The following is a 17,564-nucleotide window of genomic DNA, read 5'->3' on the forward strand; positions in this document are numbered from 1 at the left end:
CATTTGATATTTCACATTTGGATATGAAAAACTTCAATGAAAACTATGTGCTTGGACCAAATGTAACAAAGAGGAAAAAATTATTACAATTATAATTAGGAGCCCTGTACCTTACATTATTACATTATTGTCATTTATCATATCTATCTATCCTTATTTGTGTTCTGTGACAGACCCTGAATTGCCAGGAGTAGCGGAGAAACGGTGGAGCCAGAACCTCTGAAAGTGAATGAAACCAGCAGATCACAGGTTATTGACTGTGGGACTCGCTGGATATGCTGAGGGAACGGAGCACCTTCTCGTTCTGGGTAAAATGGACAGGTGTAAAACAGTGCAAAAAGGAGAGACGCAGAAGGGGATGGAGCCGGGGAGAGGACACTAAGAGAGCAAAGAAGGAGGCAAGTGATGCTTTGTTCACACAACTTTCGGGTCAGATACAGTGTTGAGTAACCGTTCTCACCTCAGCTCTGAGTTGGCAAACGCGCACACCCATGTGTTTACAGTATCAAGTACGCTACCTGTCTTCAGTAATAAAATATTCACCCCGGAAAGCGGAGGGACTCCTCGCACAACCTCACTGCGGCTGGAAAAAGCAGAGCACAGTTTTCCCCTCAAGCCCTTCCTAAATGTCGACTTCGCTCCACAGACTAATAAGAGCTCCTCCCTCATACTCGGCCCAGGTCAAACCGCTACCGAATGCCATTTCTAACAATAATCTTTCTTATAGGATCCAGCAATAAAAAGCATTATGTCATTCTCCTTTTCCTTGGTGTATTTAGAGTAAGGTCACGGAGCATGAAGGGAGTTACTGCCCTGACATGTCACCCTTGCACTGGTCTGAACTACACATCTTCAGGCATAGTGGATATTACTGCATTGTACACATTTGGATATGAAATAAGATGTATAACCAAGAGTGCTTCCCACATGAGCACCATATTACAAGTATGGCACTAATGATCCAGTGTTCATACAGCCAGATGCCTAACCCTGAATAAATGCAGATTTAAGTGTGTCTCATGCTGTGTGCAGATGCTGTAGATATTGCGTACATGGGAATATTAAGGAGTAAAAAGCTGTGAAAATGCAGGTTTGCCCATTACTTAAATGTGTAAATTTATGTGTGTGTGTGTGTACATGATTGCCTAGTTTACAATAACGCGAACGCTGTGAGGGAGACTGTCCGTTAACTGCCGGCTTTCTCATGCATGCGTGTTGCTAATGCCAGTGTTCCAATTTACTATGTTACACCTGAATAACTCTTCATAAGGGGAATGCAAATCGACCGTTGAGAGTTGTAAGGACCAGAGAGAGAGAGAGAGAGGGAGAAAGAGAGAAACTAGGGGGTGGGGAGTAAGAGACAGAGAAAGAGAAAGGCAAACAGAACTGAACAGTGGAAAAAGAGGGAATGATGAATCGAGAGGAAGATAAAAAAAACAGCAGCCAGAGGAGTGTGAAAGGGGGAAAGATGGAAGGAGAGATGGGAAGAGACAGAAAATGGACGTGTAGAAAATTGAAATAGTTGAAAGATCAGCTGCAGATCTGAGTGAAAAGAGAAAAGAGGAAGATGGAGACAATTCAGAGATACAGATATGAAGGGAGGAGGGTGTTTACAGATGACAGAAGACTTACGGGAAAGGAGAAAATGGAGAGATGCAGAATCTAGTTGTAAAAAATGCACAGCTTAAGGACAATGGAAAACAACTCTTATGTAAGGATAAATACATAGATGGTAGACTTAAGTAGCACATATCCTAAAACAACAAAAACCATAAATAAAATCTAACAAGAAAACAGCAGTAGATCTTACTGGTCTGGCAGTAGTGTGCTAAACGATTCACAACACAACCAGAAGATATCCGAGAGAAATTATAATTGCATCTGTTGCTTAATAACTCATTAAACCAGCCTCCTTAGATCATTTCCATTAATAAGAATTAATTCATTATTAATGCGATATATCAGTTAATAATTTATTTTGCACTGATAGTTTCTTTAATTCTGTTAAGGTATACTGATCGAAAATACTTACGGTGCATAGACATGATAAAAGACCTTCGTCTTGTTTTAATTCGTTTAATTTATTTTGCTTTCATTCATTGTATTTATTTTGCTAAAAAAAAGAAAAAAAACATTTCTCTGAAGGAACTGAGCAGTGCTATTGTGTGGCACTGGCATATATTTTGAGATTTGAATTTTATTTTTGATTATTCTAACTTACTTCCATCAACATGCTATTGCCATATCACTAACACCTCGGCTATTGTTTAACTATGAATATGGAAAGTGTTACTAACTCAGTAATAAACATGAACATAACACTACACCATTCCAGCCCGATCCCTGTGAGTGCATTAGCTGTGTTCCACTTTGGAACTGGTTTCAAACCATACCTTTTTCTAACGTAAGCAAAACATAAGACACTGATTCTATTTTTCACTGATTTTTATTTTTTCAATTAATCAATTAAAGGTTAATGACATAAATTGAAGTTGACTGAAAATGATCTGTATCAGCGAGGCAATTCCGAGACACCCGTTCTGCATAAGGTGATTAAACCTCACCACGTGCACTTCAAGGAAAGTGACCTTAATAAGAGCTAACACGGGCGGACGCGCGGTGCCCTCTGTAACCGAACCTCCTGCCAAAGCCTCCAAAAACGCACCGCCCCTCTGAAAGCGCTGCGCTGCGACTCGCCCGCTTTTACTCGAAAGCAAAACGTCGCGCGTGTTTACTTACAACACGCCAATATGGAGCACTTCACAAAATTGTCCGGGCCTGAAAAATTCCTGAGGCACTCACACAGAGCTTGTAAATTACAGCCGTAGCTCCAAACCATTGCACCTGCCAGGTTTTTTTTTTTTTTTTTTTTTTTTTTTAACTCCGAGGCTTTCCTTCAAGCAAATACAATACCCTGACCACGTACCTTTATTTTAAGAGGGGGGCCGGATGAGCTGACCGCGGCACTTTTCCCTGCCGAGACGAGCGGTTCCCGTGAGAAAGATGGAGGCTGTGGTCTGGAGGGGCTCGGACCTCACCCCGCGCGGATCGCACTCGGACGAAGCCTCGGGCTTCATCTTGACGGCTAATCAATGCGCTCAGGATCCCCCCCACACACACCCCACCCCCACGGGAGGAGGCCGGACAGGCGGCGTGAGAGGTGAGCGCCTGCAGGAAAATTTTTTTTGCGGCAGGGCCTGAAATCCACACTCTCTAATCTTGCGGGGACCGGCGGGGGCGTCAGGCGGGTAGCGCCGCTATCTCTCTACCTCTTCATCCCCGTCCCCGTGTCTGACCCATTTCTCTGCTGAATACTGATTACAATCGGTGGTGGTCGGGGGGGTGGGGGGGACACAGCAGCAGCAGCAGTGTTTGCCTGTCTTTCTCAGCAATCTCTACCTCTGCTGTGTAAAAAAAAAAAAGGGGGACCAGAGGTGCCAGTGCTTTTGGTCTCACACGAATAACGCCCCTGCATTGATTTTCATCAGCTCTCTCTACGGAGATGAATCGTGCTCCCGGGCCTGCTCAAATGAATGTTGAAAGCCAACAGGTAGCACTGGGCTTAATTGAAGAAGGCCGTTCATTCTGACAGCTGCTCAGGTTTCTTATCTTATCCTATTCTGAGCAAAAGCTGGAGTTAAAAGCCTAAAAAAAAAAACAGTTTCTAGCACTCAAGTGATGTTCTCTGTCTGAGTTTCCCTTTTAAAGACGTGAGAGAACTGATATCAATAGAGCCAAACAAAACCCCTTTAAATCTGCTGCTGAACGTGAGGGCAAATCACCAGAACAATTTGAAAGGCTCCAACTCTAAATCCTGCACGGATCAGACCACCTTATTTTTTTACAGCAGTCTTTCCTGCGGCCTTTGTACAGTACATGCAGCAGAAGTGATGCTGTTGTCTTCAGCGTGAACACAAACTCTCAACAAGTCAATGCATTTCCTGCTGGCAGCACATTGCATTGACCGCCGGACATGCTACTTTCTCCCACAGCATTGGTTTTACAAGCCTTCTCTCTCACGTGCACGCTCACTCCTGCTGACATGACCAGACACGGATCCGTCTGCAGCCCATAGGTATTCTGCCACACTGTTATAGCCACTGTATTGAACGCTGAGCTCACTACACCATGGAGTGAGTAACCCGGGTGGAACAAACAACAATACACCCTCCATGCACTTAAGCACATTGTGGCGTAGTCCCCTTTTATCTTCAATTTCTGGAGTGTCATACAGTATTATATAGCGTATTACTCTGTACTACAGCACAGCGTCAAAGACTACAGCACATCACAAGGGACAGTGCACCTGTCCTAATACCTTTCCATATCTATATCAGCATCCTCCAAGACTACAGGCTAATAATACCCACAATCCATCTCACCGATACCTGTCAAAATCAATATCAATACCATTCTTGGGCAAATAAGACACCTTCTTATCCCCTGCTTGACCGATAAGACCCAACTGGCAGTGGCCCAGGCACTAAGTAGGTGCCTTCCAGCAGGGTTCAGGGCAGATCAAGGCCATATCCTTTGCATTACCATTATATTCTAAGCAAGTACTCATACAATGATATATTAATGTTCAAGCTAGGTTAGCTTTAAGACATTTATACATACTGTTGTTCTAAACAGGCTATATTATGCTCTGTTTAAGATGTTCAGGTCCCTTCTCTGGCTCTTTGGTCCACCTACTTGCTTCATATGCTTTGCTCTTACTTACCTACCACTAGTTTAACAGCTCCGGTCATTTTCATCTCCAGTTTATCACCCCTCTCCACACTTGCCCCTTAGATTTCCTGCATTGTCTGTTGCATCTTTCTTGCTTTTGTAGATCTCCATCCTTCACTAATCTAGCTCTGCAGTGCCTGAAAACATCAGAACTGCACACTCTCCTATTTATCTTGCGGCGTCCAACAGAAAAGGCGTTTTTGTTATTCTCTTTGCTTCCCATCTTTACAATACCTCAAATGATATTTTCTTTGATGACCCACGTTTTCAACAACTTTAAATAATTATAGCTTGCAAGCAATTTAAAGGCAATAGACGCGAAAGAGGCTTACGCATTTGATTGAGTACCATATGCACACCTCAGGCCCTAGGGCACCTAATCACCCCTCAGCCTTTCACTATGCAGTGTGAAAATAATAGGTAATTATTGATCACAAACAGAATTCCTGGGTGTGACCCAACATGTATCACATGATATTTTTTCAATGACTTATTCATATACCACTTTATCCCTCTCAATCATGCATTAACAAAAGATTATCAATCTCTTGTATTTTACCTGTTTCAGGGTCATAAAACCATACCAAAAGATATAATTTTTTACCTTGTGTGGTTATTTGACTGCCCATCCGCACATAACTGTGGGCACAATGATATGAATGACTGAATCCCATACTAGCATCTTCAAAATGTAAGTAGCATGATTGAGACAGTCAATTAAAGATATTGACTGATCCAAGATGAGGCGACTCGATCCAGTGACAGTCATATTGGCTAGACCACTTCAGACCTGGACTACCTCATACCTGGACCACTTAAGCTTAGTCTCATCTTCTTATACTTCAGGAGAATGGCCATGAGTCACTGATGAATTCTTGCATGTCCACCTGAGTACCCCTGAATACTCTTGACCTTCATTCCGAATCTGATGTAAAATAGCTGTAATGGGTTCTTATTCATATTCTGCGTCCATATCCTCGCTCTGGACCATATTTCCTACCCTCGGTCTTAATTAATGTATCAGCGAGCGGCCCATTTGCAGCCATTATTCTAAAGTGTGGACAAAAATGATGGGGAATGGCATGTCGTGAGATGAGGCATGTCCCAGCGCAGGCCTCCCTATCTCTCAGGGGCGAGTCTTCGGCCGTGCGAGCCTGACTCGTTTCGAACAGGGTTTGAACAATGAGGGCTGTTTTCTGTGGCGCGCCTCACGCTGACGGAACCCCAGCACAGGGTTCCAATTATCGATGCGGGCCGCTAGGTGGCTGAGACAGTGATGGAGGCACTTTTTGGATCGTGCTCTGGGGCAGGCTCTGGAGAACGAGGAAAGGGGGGGGGGGGATGGGGGTGTTCCACTGTGCACTTAATTAATGTCATGTATAACAAGCCTCTGCTGTTTACCCTCACTGCATGGCTGCAGCTGCTCGTTGTTTGTGTGCTTGTTTTTCCTTTAGGAAAAGACAATTCATCAGCTTCAAGTCCTCCAGCACCTCTCGGATATGTTACACTGTATCACAGCCAACAGGCGGCCGATGTCTTTCAACGGGCGGCCCTGTCTTTCAATGTTTCAACAATGCAAAGTAAAAAAAAAAAAAAAAAAAAAAAACAGCTATGGCAGTTCTATGAGAGAGTCAAACTCAACTCAGGGAAAGTGGCTGGATGTAACAAGCAGTTACAAATCAGTCTTCCCAAGGCCATTGGCGCATGCTTGGTATGGCCAACTAAACACTTTCCCTGGAGTTTCCTGTCCCATTGACCCAATCTACATCTTTTTCAAGTCCTCATATCCTTTTTCCAGAAAACCTACAGGGGTTTTTTTTTTAACTCCAATTACTTACATATGTTAAACAAAAAAAAAAGCTGCTGGTTTGTTTTCAAAGCTCTCTTTTTAAGGAAACATTTGTGTCAAGGCTGGAAAGGCAGGGCCTCTTTGTTTCTCTTTGTTCATTTAATTTTGTGTTTGGTGAAAAGGACTCAACGGTAAAAACCATTCTCCTGTACAATCAATGATTTAGCACAGCGCTGACAGTGGCTGCCACATTGCAAGTCAGTTTGCCTATCACCAAACACTAACCTACAACAAAAAAAAGCCTTAGCTGTGACCCAGGACACCACCTCTAGGATGGGGTAAAAATAATGACCCACAACGGATTAAAAAAATCTTCCTAAAGCTCAGGTCTTATCCAGCGCTTATATAACGCTGGAAAAACGTTATCACGGTACTTTGCCTGTAATCTCATTATTAGTCATCGTAATTCTCCCTGGCCAGCACAAACTGTGAACAATACCAGGCCAATAAGCCCATCCGAGCCGCTGCATTGAGCATGGTCTTTTTCCACGTTTCCCCCAAAGAATTTATCTCGCAAGCCAGAGGCAGTAGTTTGTGTAATGGTGTTATCCACAGTTCAATGGTCTGCTTGAAGGTGCTATCTTGAGTCAATACGTCTCCATGTGGGGGTTTGAGGATGCAGGAGCATGTGGTTGTGTCTGCCTGCTGTGTGTTGATATGTGCCCGTTTTTTTTTTGTACACATTAACAAACGGTTGCTACAGTATAGCGTCTCATAGAAATGGATGCTCGGAAGGATCTGAGCTAGCAGATATCACAATACAATGCAACAAAACTGCAGGCCAAATATTGACAAATATGCAACTAAGTCCCCAAAGTGCCTGAGCATAACCAAATGAGCAATTCTGCAGAGAGAGCAGGAAGTAATAAGGCAATGCGCACGCACACACACACACACACACACTCACATTACCTGTCAGCTCGCACACAATTCACACCACAACAACACACACACACACGCACACACACAAACCCTTCACCACCGCGACAAAACCGTGGATGCAGACAAAGGGACGTGCATAAAAAGAGGTGTACTCACAGAATGAATCAGACGATACTAGCAGCTGTTTTCCATAGGTCACTGTAGCAGCCAGTCAATGCAGCCCAGGTACGCGTGTAAACAGGATCCAGGGGAGGTTACAAAATATCCGAGGCAGGGGATAAAAAAAAAGTGGGGTTGTAGACCAGGAGCACAGGACTTCAGAGTTCACACAGGAGCAGTGGCAGGTAGCTGTGTTTGACCTCTACCACGACAATATTCCTCTGACAGCCAAAAAAGGTACGAAGGTAAAAAAAAAAAAAAATCTGCAGTAACCAAACAACAGAGAGAGAGGAAAGAAGAGAGGGAGAGAAAGAGAGGAAGGGTGCCTCTCTCTCTCTCTGTTTCAGAGGGAAGGTGGGGGACACAGAGCCCCTTGCCGATCACAAAATGAAAGAGAAAAATAAAAAATTGCGGTTTCGATCCAAGGGGCCTCTCCTCCTTCTCTCCCCCCTCCCTCTCTCTCTCCCTCTCTCTCTCGCTCTCTCTGTTATGTCTGAAGGCCTCTCTCGCTCGGTCAAAAGCGACCCCTAAATATGATCTTGTTGAGGAGATGACTGGGTAAAAAAAAAAAAAACACAATGAAAACGGATAAGAGAGTGAAGGTGTGTTCTCCGGCGAGTGCTCTCCTCTGCTCCCGCACTGCCTCTCTCTGCCACACACACTCTCCCGGAGACAATCCGCGCTGCGAATCTGTACCTGAGCAAACGCGCACAAGGATGCAATCAAATTCTCTTAATTGCCCCTGATTGCAGTGACGACCCGAGCTTCCAGCGGCAAACACCCGTTGCTAGAGCCGACTACAGCCTGCATGCAACTGCTTAGAATGACAATGACCGCTGACTTAACAAACACCAAGACGTCAGTCTAGGGCTCTGTGCCTGTGTGTTACCCTCCTCTAACACTTAATACCCCCTCGTCCGAATCCAAATGCCACCTCCGTCCATGACTCTAACCCCCTCCACCCCCTCCCACTAATGGAAGAGAGAAAACAGCGAAAAAAAATGAGTGGCCTGGGGATATATTTGGCAATCTCCCTCTCTCTCGTTCTCCCCCCTCTCTCTCCACCTGTTCCTCTATCTTCTCTCCTCTACTTGATTTGCTCTATCTCCTTCTCTTAAGCGTTATCTCCCTTTTAGACGATTTGTCCCTCCCCACTCCTCTCTCTTTTTCGTCTGGGAAATATCGGGAAGACTGGATTCTGCATCAAGATATATTCCAGCTCAGTTACTCTGAAGGTTCAAGGAAAAAAAAAAAGCAGAGAAGAAAATGAACCGGGGCTCTGGAAGTGACTTGCCGAGCAGAAATACCTTAAAAAAAAAAAAACAAAAAAAAAACACAGGTGCCCAGGGAACCTCCAAATGTGCTGTTCTGCTCACAAACAAATTCCCAAAACTAGCAGAACACAGCGTGAGAAAAGAAATCCGGTGGAGAAATCCAGCTGTCTTCCAGGATCCCACGCTAGGGTTCGTAAAGGAAGGGGCCTTATATTTGTACGTCCCTCAAGTCAGTTCCATCCCTGGTCAGCGAGTGCAATCAAATGGAAGCAGGACTACTGGTTAGGGCTTTCCTCTTGGAACCCTGGGGAGCTGTGGGTTCAAATCGCAACCGTGACACCAGATTTCACCCAGGTATCTCCAGCAAAAAAGCCTTGGTGGTAGCGCAGGCTCTGGGCTGAACTCAAATCCACATCCGAGCTGAATTTCAAAGCTGCATCCTTCCGCAGGCCGGCTGAAACCTGTTGAGTCTTGATCGAAAACCCAGGGACTCCAGATCCAACTCTCCCTTGGGGTGAGTGTGCAGCTAAGCGAACTAGGATGGACCCGGCGTTAGTGCGAATCCTTCGGTTTGTATGGTTCCGGCTCCCTTGTGAGGTATCAGTGCGGTGAGAGGTCTGAGGGAGTTGGGGGGTCTCTGGGGGTGCTGGCGGTTAGCATGCGGGGGCGGAGCCCCATGGCGGGAAGTGTGGCCCCTGGAACAGGTGGAAGTGGCCCCAAAACAGATTGACAGTACAAGGAGGCTTGAGCCCTGGAGGGAAGAGGCGGAAGGGAGGGAAAAAGGAAAGGAGCTAACGGTTAGAACAGTCACATTCGTGTCATTCTCACTTGTCATGCATGACATCCCTGTTGTCATCTCCTTCAGCTCTGTCTATCTCGAGCTTGTCCCTCTCTGTCACACTTTTCTCTGTCTCATCACTCCCCTCCTCCTCCCCCGCTCACTCACCCTCTGCGTACGCTACACAGAATCCCCCCCCCCCTTTTATTAAAAAAAAAACTCCCCCCCTTTCCTCCTGCCCGTCTTCATCAGTGTCTTGCCACATATAAATCCTCCTCCTCCTCTTGTTCCCTTCTTATTTCTCCTTCTTTGTTTCTTCCCTGTTTTTTTCTTGAGGAAATTTGGCCACAGGTGGTGAGACACGCAGACCGGGACTTATAGAGATGGAACCGGTCACCACATCCTGCACCCTGTCCTCGTGTAGGTCTGTCTGACACTCACAGTCCAGCGCTGCATTAAAGTTAGGCTGGGGACTCTCCTTCCATCCGCGACTGCAGCTAAAACTGCTCAGTTCGAGCCGCACCAGACCCCTTAAGGGAGAACTCGGTGTGCTCGGCGCAGCAGACTAACGGAGCTGGAGGTGGAGGCCTTGCGCGGTGGTGTTCGGCGATCGTGTCAGTGTGTCAGGACCGGCGTGTCTGGGGTGTGTAAAGGAGGACGGGTGAGTGTGAGTCAGACAGGAAGTGAGTACGCGTGACCCAGCGGAAATGTGAGGGGGGGGGGGGGGCATCAGCGAAGGCCCCTCGTGGCGCTGCGAGCGTGAAAGAGCAGTGCAGGTTTGGTCACGGAGGGAGCTGGCCATTGATCTGTTCACTCTCACTCTGTAACCTCCACGGTTCCCCCCGTGACACAGGGGGGAGATTAATCAAGCGAGAGTGGTGGTTCCGACCCATACGGTACCCTGAAGGCCATTAGCTTGGACCAACGGCACCCAGGCCTGCCTACGCGTATGGCTGGAAGGATCCCTCTGTTTGCCTCAAAGTTTAATTCCAAATGAAATGTGGTGAGGGCTGACACTGTGATGGAGACGAGGGGGGGCAGGGGGGGGGCGGTGATCAAGAGCAACACATGAAACTCAAGCACTTTCATTTATGCATTTTGGTTTTTTCCAAATCCCTGAAAAGTAGACTGGCTTGTTTATGTGTGTGTTGGGGGTGGGGGGGTGGGGGGGGTGGGGGGGAGGCGATAGCAAACAGAAAAGAAAGAGGAGCTCAACAGAGAGAAGGTTGGCAGAGAAGGATGGATGTTGGGATGGGAATATGGGATAAAGCAGGAAAAAGCCAGACCAGAGATGCCATTCGATTGTGGAGAAACGGCAAATGTGTGAGAAGGCGAGAACCGACAGAGAGACAGAGAGAGAGAGAGAGAGAGAGCAAGAGAGAAACCAGGAGAGATAGAGAGAGACAGAGAGATAGAGAAAAAGACACTCACCCATTTCAGTTCCTTCTCCACAGGCAAGCACAATTCCGGCACTGTGATTTCATCCTGAGAGGGAGCAGAGAGAGATCCCGGGGAACCGTCGCTGGAATACCAATAGGACCGCTATTATGAGCGCACGCCGACGCTGGGGAGAGGTGCTACAGAGAAAAACGAAACACACAGTCAGGTCCGCGGCCGGCAAAATCCCGCTGGCGAAAAGCAGTCAAACCTCCCCCCCACCGCCACCCCCCGCAACCTCTCCAATAAAAAAACAAAAAAACAAAAAGAACAAAAGCCCCTCATTACACAAGCAGTGACACGCGAAACACATCCATGCAGGCGACACGCAGAACACAGACTCACAGTGAAGCGCAGTTGCAATGACACTGGCTTTTTCAGGCCGTTCCGGAGATGGAATAAGAAAAACACGAATGACCCCCCCCTCTCTTTCTCTCTCTCTCTCTCCCCTTCCCTTTCTCCTCCTGTATTCTTCGCTGAGGTGGATTCAACGTTTCAGTCAAGACTGACAACTGGTCCTTCCTCGCTCACTCGCGTGCCCCTCTTTTTTTTTTTTTTGGAGTCCCTACAAATTTGCTTTGCTGTAATTCCACAGTGCAGGACTGCAAACTGCATTCATTCTCTCTCTCTCGCTCTCTCTCTCTCTCTCCCCTTGCTCAATTGTATCTCCATACCTCTTCAGCTCTCTCTCCAATCCAATCAGCACTCCCTCCTTCTCTCCCTCTCTCTACTCCCTCCTACCCTACCCCCCCCCCCCCCGTTCCTACCACCCACTCCCTCTCTCTCTCTCTCCTTCCCTCCCTCCCTCTCTCTCTCTCACACTCTCTCTCTCCCTCCCTCCGTCTCTGGTTTTCTCAAAGACAAATATCAACTGCCCCAACCCTTCCCTCCCTCTGTCAATCTCGGAGATATCCGTTAAAAAAATACACGCAGTAATCACACAGACTCACACTCTCTTGCTCACAAATAAGCAGCCCTGACACGCCTTGACAGTCCTACACACACGGGGTGACAAACACAATCTCAGCAATACACTGGCGTGCTGATACACAATGACACGGTAACACAGTGGAGCACACACACAAAAGCAAAGTCCGAGCACAAGGCGGCCAACGCACACAGACATGCTTAGAGAGCATCAAACGCTCATAAGCTATCCTCCAGGGTTCTCCGTTGGTCATGCCAGTGCTATTTTTAACTTCAGAAAAAAAAAAAAAATTAAAAAATAAAAATACACAAATTTAAATTTGCATTGCGTTTAAATCGGAGAAGACGTTTCTGCAGGGAAAGTGGGTTCTGGCATCAAGCTTTCCCCTGTTCTTTCTGATATCCGCCCCAGCAATGAAGGTATTACTGAACTAAAACACAGACCCACAGACACACGCTCAAACTAAAAATAGATGATACTATATCCAAACATGGCATTTGTACAGAAGTTCAAATTAACAAAGGCTTTGAAAAGAACACAACAGCTGCGACTGCACAAAACGCGCAGGGGGAAAAAAAAAAACAGTGGGCTAGTGGAAAAACAGAAAGTTGAGCACGTTGAGATGGGAAAAGAGAATGACGGGGCCCAGCGGTTATAGCGGTGACCTATTGCTGTGCTCTACAGGGATTCCTTCTCTTCTGTCTCTCAGATTAAATCACTGTCCCCTGGAGTGTGTGCAGGGGACGCCAGTGTCTGTATGCATGTAACGCCGCCTGTTACAAACTGCACTGTCACGTCTGTCATACGGTCCCTCCTATATATACCTGCTGAAAGTGTATGATGTCCCATCTCCCGCCCCTCCGCTCCCCTCCCCCTCCGTCCTCCCTAAGCCCTGATCTCTCCCTCCCTCCTCTCATACAAATATGCATTCAACAGCTGCCTGCTTGCCTCCCTCCCACCACCCCCCCTTCTCTCTCTCTCTCTCTCTCTCACACACACACACACACACACACACACACGCCTGCTTGAATGTTTGATATTTTTACGTAGCAGTTGGACACATGCGTAATGCACACGTATGATACACACATGCGTGACTTTTTGAGGATTCACGGGAAGAGCACATTCACACACTCACACGCAGACAAGCACACAGTTACGCACACGCTGCCTCCGATGCAGGTGTTAGCACCCCGGTGTCCCCAAACCAAACTGGTGGCACCTACATCTCCGTGTTTTTCAAGCCCTCCCATCTCTTCCCCAATTTCTATTGCAGACCATCTCTGTGCGGCTCCCGTGTTAACCAGAGCTCGGAAAAAAAAAACGGAGAGGGTAGACACAGAGGGATGGAGAGAGAGAGAGAGAGGGAGGGAGGGAGGGATGCAGGGAGAGCAAGAGAGAGAGGGAGGGAGAGAGAGAGAGCCGGCGAGGGAGGGTGGGTGAGAGAGAGAGGGAGAAAATTGACATTCAGCCCGAGCACTGCGACTTGCTTGTGGAATAATGATTAGCTACTCAGTATTCCAGTCGCATAGCCTCTACTATCAATGAGAGTGAGCGAGGGAGAGGGAGAGGGAGGGAGGGAGGGAGGAGAGAGGGGAGGGGAGGAAGGGGGGCTGGCGGAAGGAGAGAGACAGAGAGAGAGAGAGAGAGTCACACAGGGAGAAACAAGGTGAACAAAAGAAGAAAGGGTGTAAAGGGGGCGAAGAGAGGGGGAGAAGGGAGACAGAGGACAGCCCGGAGGGATACGAGAGGACGAGGGACGGAGGGAGACGCTCGCGGCGAACGGCGCAGTGTAGACGCTCGGCACACACACACACACGGGCGCGCGGCCGCACGGGCACGTCCGGCGCAGTCTCACGGCAGAGCCTCACCAGGCAGGTCCGCTGCACTGGAGCCGCGCTCAACACTCAACCTGCACTAGGACAAACTAAACGCACTCACAGGAGCTCATTCAGCGGGTGCTGTGACACACAAACACACACATGCATACACACACACACGCACACAAACACACACATGCACACACACATGCACACACACATGCACACACACACATGCATACACACACACACACATGCATACACACACACACACATACACATACACACACACACACACACACACACACACACACACACGCACACACACACACGCACACACACGCACACGCACACACACACGCATACACACACACACAGAGGGAGAAACACTTTGTCAAAGTCACAGCAGGTACAGCCATCTCAGCAAAGCAAGGGACACAGACCGCAGGGGAGAGAGAGGGACAGAGGGGCAGGAGGGTGGAATAACAGGCTGAGGATAAAGAAGGGAGACAATGCAAGAGAAGGACGAGAATAAAGAGAGAATGAAATTAAAGAGAGGTCATAGAGAAAAAACATGACTCGGATACATGTGGGGAAAAAAAAAAGATTCAGAGATGGAGGGTTCACACACCGAGAGCGATTCTGGGAGGAAAAGAATCAATAATAAAAGACAGAAAGAGGGAGTGATTTATCAACACTTAATGAGCTTTGGCAATATATACAGCGCTCTAATTCAAGCCAATAAACCAATTAGGATTCAAGAAGAGGTATGAGAGAGAGAGAGAGAGAGAGGGACAGACAGAGGAGGAAAAGAAAAGGGAGAGAAAGGGAGAGAGGGGTTTGCTTTAAAATATTTTTTAATGTTAACCTTGACCCTTATTCTGAATTGAAATCATTGTGGATGTCCATAAGGCAACGTCACTAATAAACAGTGTTCCCACAGCACAGGCTTTGAAGTGGAGACAGCCTCAGGCGTTCAGGTTTATACACCAGGCCTCACATCCACCTGCCCAACAGCCCTCTGTCAGCGGTGAGAAGCAATGGCATGCACTACAGATTAGAAGACCAGTCCAAAAATGCATTGTACTTTCACACCTACAATAACCGTTTTTGGGGGGCCTAATCTAGATATGAAACTGATAAAAAAACATTCCAAAGCAGAACAACACTAAGATATTTTCATCCAGAAATAAAGGGACATTTGAAGTTGACAGGTTCAAGTCACTGGTGAGTGTTTTTTTTTTTTACCCAATCCCTAGAGTTTACACGTTTTTTTTTTCCAAGGAAAATGTAACCTCCACGCTCATCACAGAGCCGACACGGCGCGCTGCCGGTGTGCTGGGAGAAGCACGCTGAGTATGCAAGTTCGAAAGGACTTCCTCGTGTGTCAGATATTTTCAGATTTATGATTACAAGACAGCTCTGCAATTCTACACAATGAGGTAAAGGCATGACATTTATCAGACCCCTTAAGGTTTTCAGCAACTGAGAATTATACTGAGGACAAAGTGAGTTAACTGCCTTCTATAAACCCTCCATCAAAACCCAGTGAAACCTGAGAGGCACAGATAAATACTCAGGGGAGTTATCAAGACATATATATATACGATCATAAAAATGATCTCAACTGATCTTTGGGTGTAAGAACCACAGACAGGGGCCTGAAAGTGGTATAAAGTTTCAGTGAGTATTTTCCTCTAATGATAATATTTATCAACTGATTGATTTGAGTGCCACAGTTTTCGTGACTTTTTTCCCTTTTCTTCTGCAGACTGCACAGCATTCTTTTTCTCTGTTAACAGTCTGAATTTAATCATCACCTCGACTAATCATGTACATGACAACACACCTTGACAAATAACCAAATTCTGATGATCGTGAAATGGAAAACAAGAGACATGAGACATTTAGTGCAGTTACAGGCACATCATTCCATGCCATGAGGACTGCAGAATCAGTGTTAACTGGGCATGTTGGACATCTGTTGAATGGATACACTTCTGCTCTTTTATGCTGGAAGTTGCTCTGGGTAAGAATGTCTGCTAAATGAATGCAATGTAAATGCATGCTAGCTTACCTACAATGCAGCGCAGGTCCGGAGGTGCTTTGTGGCATCCCTTGGATGCTTACCCTATTTGTTTGTTGGCATCACACCAGTCTGAGCAGTGCATCATGATGTAACTGTTTCGACATCCTGTCTGTTATGTCTCTGGATGAACCGCAGCAGAGTTCCTATGCAGAAATTGATGATACCAGCCTCTCTGTCCACTATGTAGGATGCTCTGGAGATTGCAGGCCCTCACACTCTTCATTCAACTTGTTTTTGCATAGGCTCCCTCTGGTGGTTATTATATATAACCACTGAGTCACATGTAACAAGTGGGTGTTTACCACTTTCGATATGACTGTATGTCTCAGGTGGATTTGTCTGTTGCATATTATTAATAAAAATTAATCAAACTGAATTCATCTTGAAATTGTCGTGGCAGTGTACCATAGTGGTAAGGATCAGGACTCCGGTTCAAATCCCCAGTGGGGCACTGCTGTTGTACCCCTGGGCAAGGTACATAACCCAGAACTGCCTCAGTAAATATCCAGCTGTATAAATGGGTAGCATGTAAATAATTGTAACCTATTAAAGTCGGCCTGGATAAGAGCATCTGCTAAATGGCAATAATGTAATGTAAACTGAACTGTCCTTTACAAAGTATACCTGCAGATGGACGGACGGACGGACAGGCAGACACGCAGTGGTGCAAAGGTAACAGCAGCTGAAACCCTGCACTGAGAGACAGGGTTTATTTTTATTCAAAGCCATCTGCTCTTTAACAGAGGGTAGCTTGTAAGGAAGCGCCTTAAGCACTAGTCTCAATCTAAGGGGTCACGGGTCCCACAGTAGGAAATGCCACACTCACTGCCTGTATCTGTGCTAGGTGCTTCATCTCAATTACTCTAGCACATATCCAGCTAAATCAATGGGTGTCACAATGTGTCAGCTATGTCTACCAAGCAAATAATACAATGTGACACCGGGACTCAGGAAGTCTTATTTCATTCCAGCGCAGTTTATTTTTCGGGATCAGACAACTGAAAAGCCGAACCACGAACTAAGGAGGAAATTAACAGATCTCGCTCGCGAGGGTGACAGTCAGCCTGTCTATTTGTAAAAACGCACGCTCTCGCGTAATGATCGCATGATGGTAGCAGGTGTCTTTGCAGCAATGTTTGTGTGTGTGTGTGTTTTTTTTTGACTTGTAATGCCTTTCCGGAGGTTAGCAAAGTGACATACGCCCTCACAGGCTGTGAGAAAAGAAGGCAATAAGGCCAAATGTGCAATGCAGCTTTGCTTCATTTAGCTTAAGTACAAAGCGCGCTTTAAGTGCAGGAGCGGGGATCGTTTGGAAACAGACAGGGGAGCTCTTCGGCTTCTGCTGAGGCAACGCTGCGATTCCTTAAAATTACTGAGCTGTGTGTGCTACGGAGAAAAAGGATGGCAGCGCTGGACGCGTCGTGCCAGCCCCACGGTGCTGCGGCACAGTAACGTTCAGCGCATGCTGTGTGTCTGAGCCGAGAGAGTGAGCTAACCGGGCTGACTTACAAATACAGCGCACAAGCAATGCAAATGCTTGCCCCAAAAAAAGGGTGCTGTGAGCGAGCCGTGGTTCATCAAATGAAAAGTCACAGCCCCGTCGCCGCCCGCGAGTCA

The 17,564-nt window shown here is 46.7% G+C and overlaps 1 protein-coding gene and 1 long non-coding RNA gene across 2 annotated transcripts in view; both read right to left on the minus strand.

Annotated features, from left to right (window-relative positions):
* grik5 (glutamate receptor, ionotropic, kainate 5) overlaps positions 1-7,914 on the minus strand; it is a 41,381-nt gene extending 33,467 nt beyond the window's left edge. The window contains exon 1 of the mRNA XM_036538322.1: positions 7,619-7,914. The gene's annotated coding sequence lies outside the window, so the exon portion shown is untranslated. The remainder of the gene's footprint in view (positions 1-7,618) is intronic.
* A 1,544-nt stretch (positions 7,915-9,458) lies between these two features.
* Positions 9,459-11,762, minus strand: LOC118784240. Its single transcript, XR_005005238.1, has 3 exons — positions 11,456-11,762; positions 11,105-11,250; positions 9,459-9,646 (listed from the first exon to the last, which is right to left on the minus strand). It is a non-coding gene; the product is annotated as an uncharacterized LOC118784240 (long non-coding RNA).
* Positions 11,763-17,564: the final 5,802 nt, after the last annotated feature.

This window comes from Megalops cyprinoides, chromosome 10, assembly GCF_013368585.1.
Source record: "Megalops cyprinoides isolate fMegCyp1 chromosome 10, fMegCyp1.pri, whole genome shotgun sequence".
In the NCBI taxonomy this organism is placed as follows: domain Eukaryota; kingdom Metazoa; phylum Chordata; class Actinopteri; order Elopiformes; family Megalopidae; genus Megalops; species Megalops cyprinoides.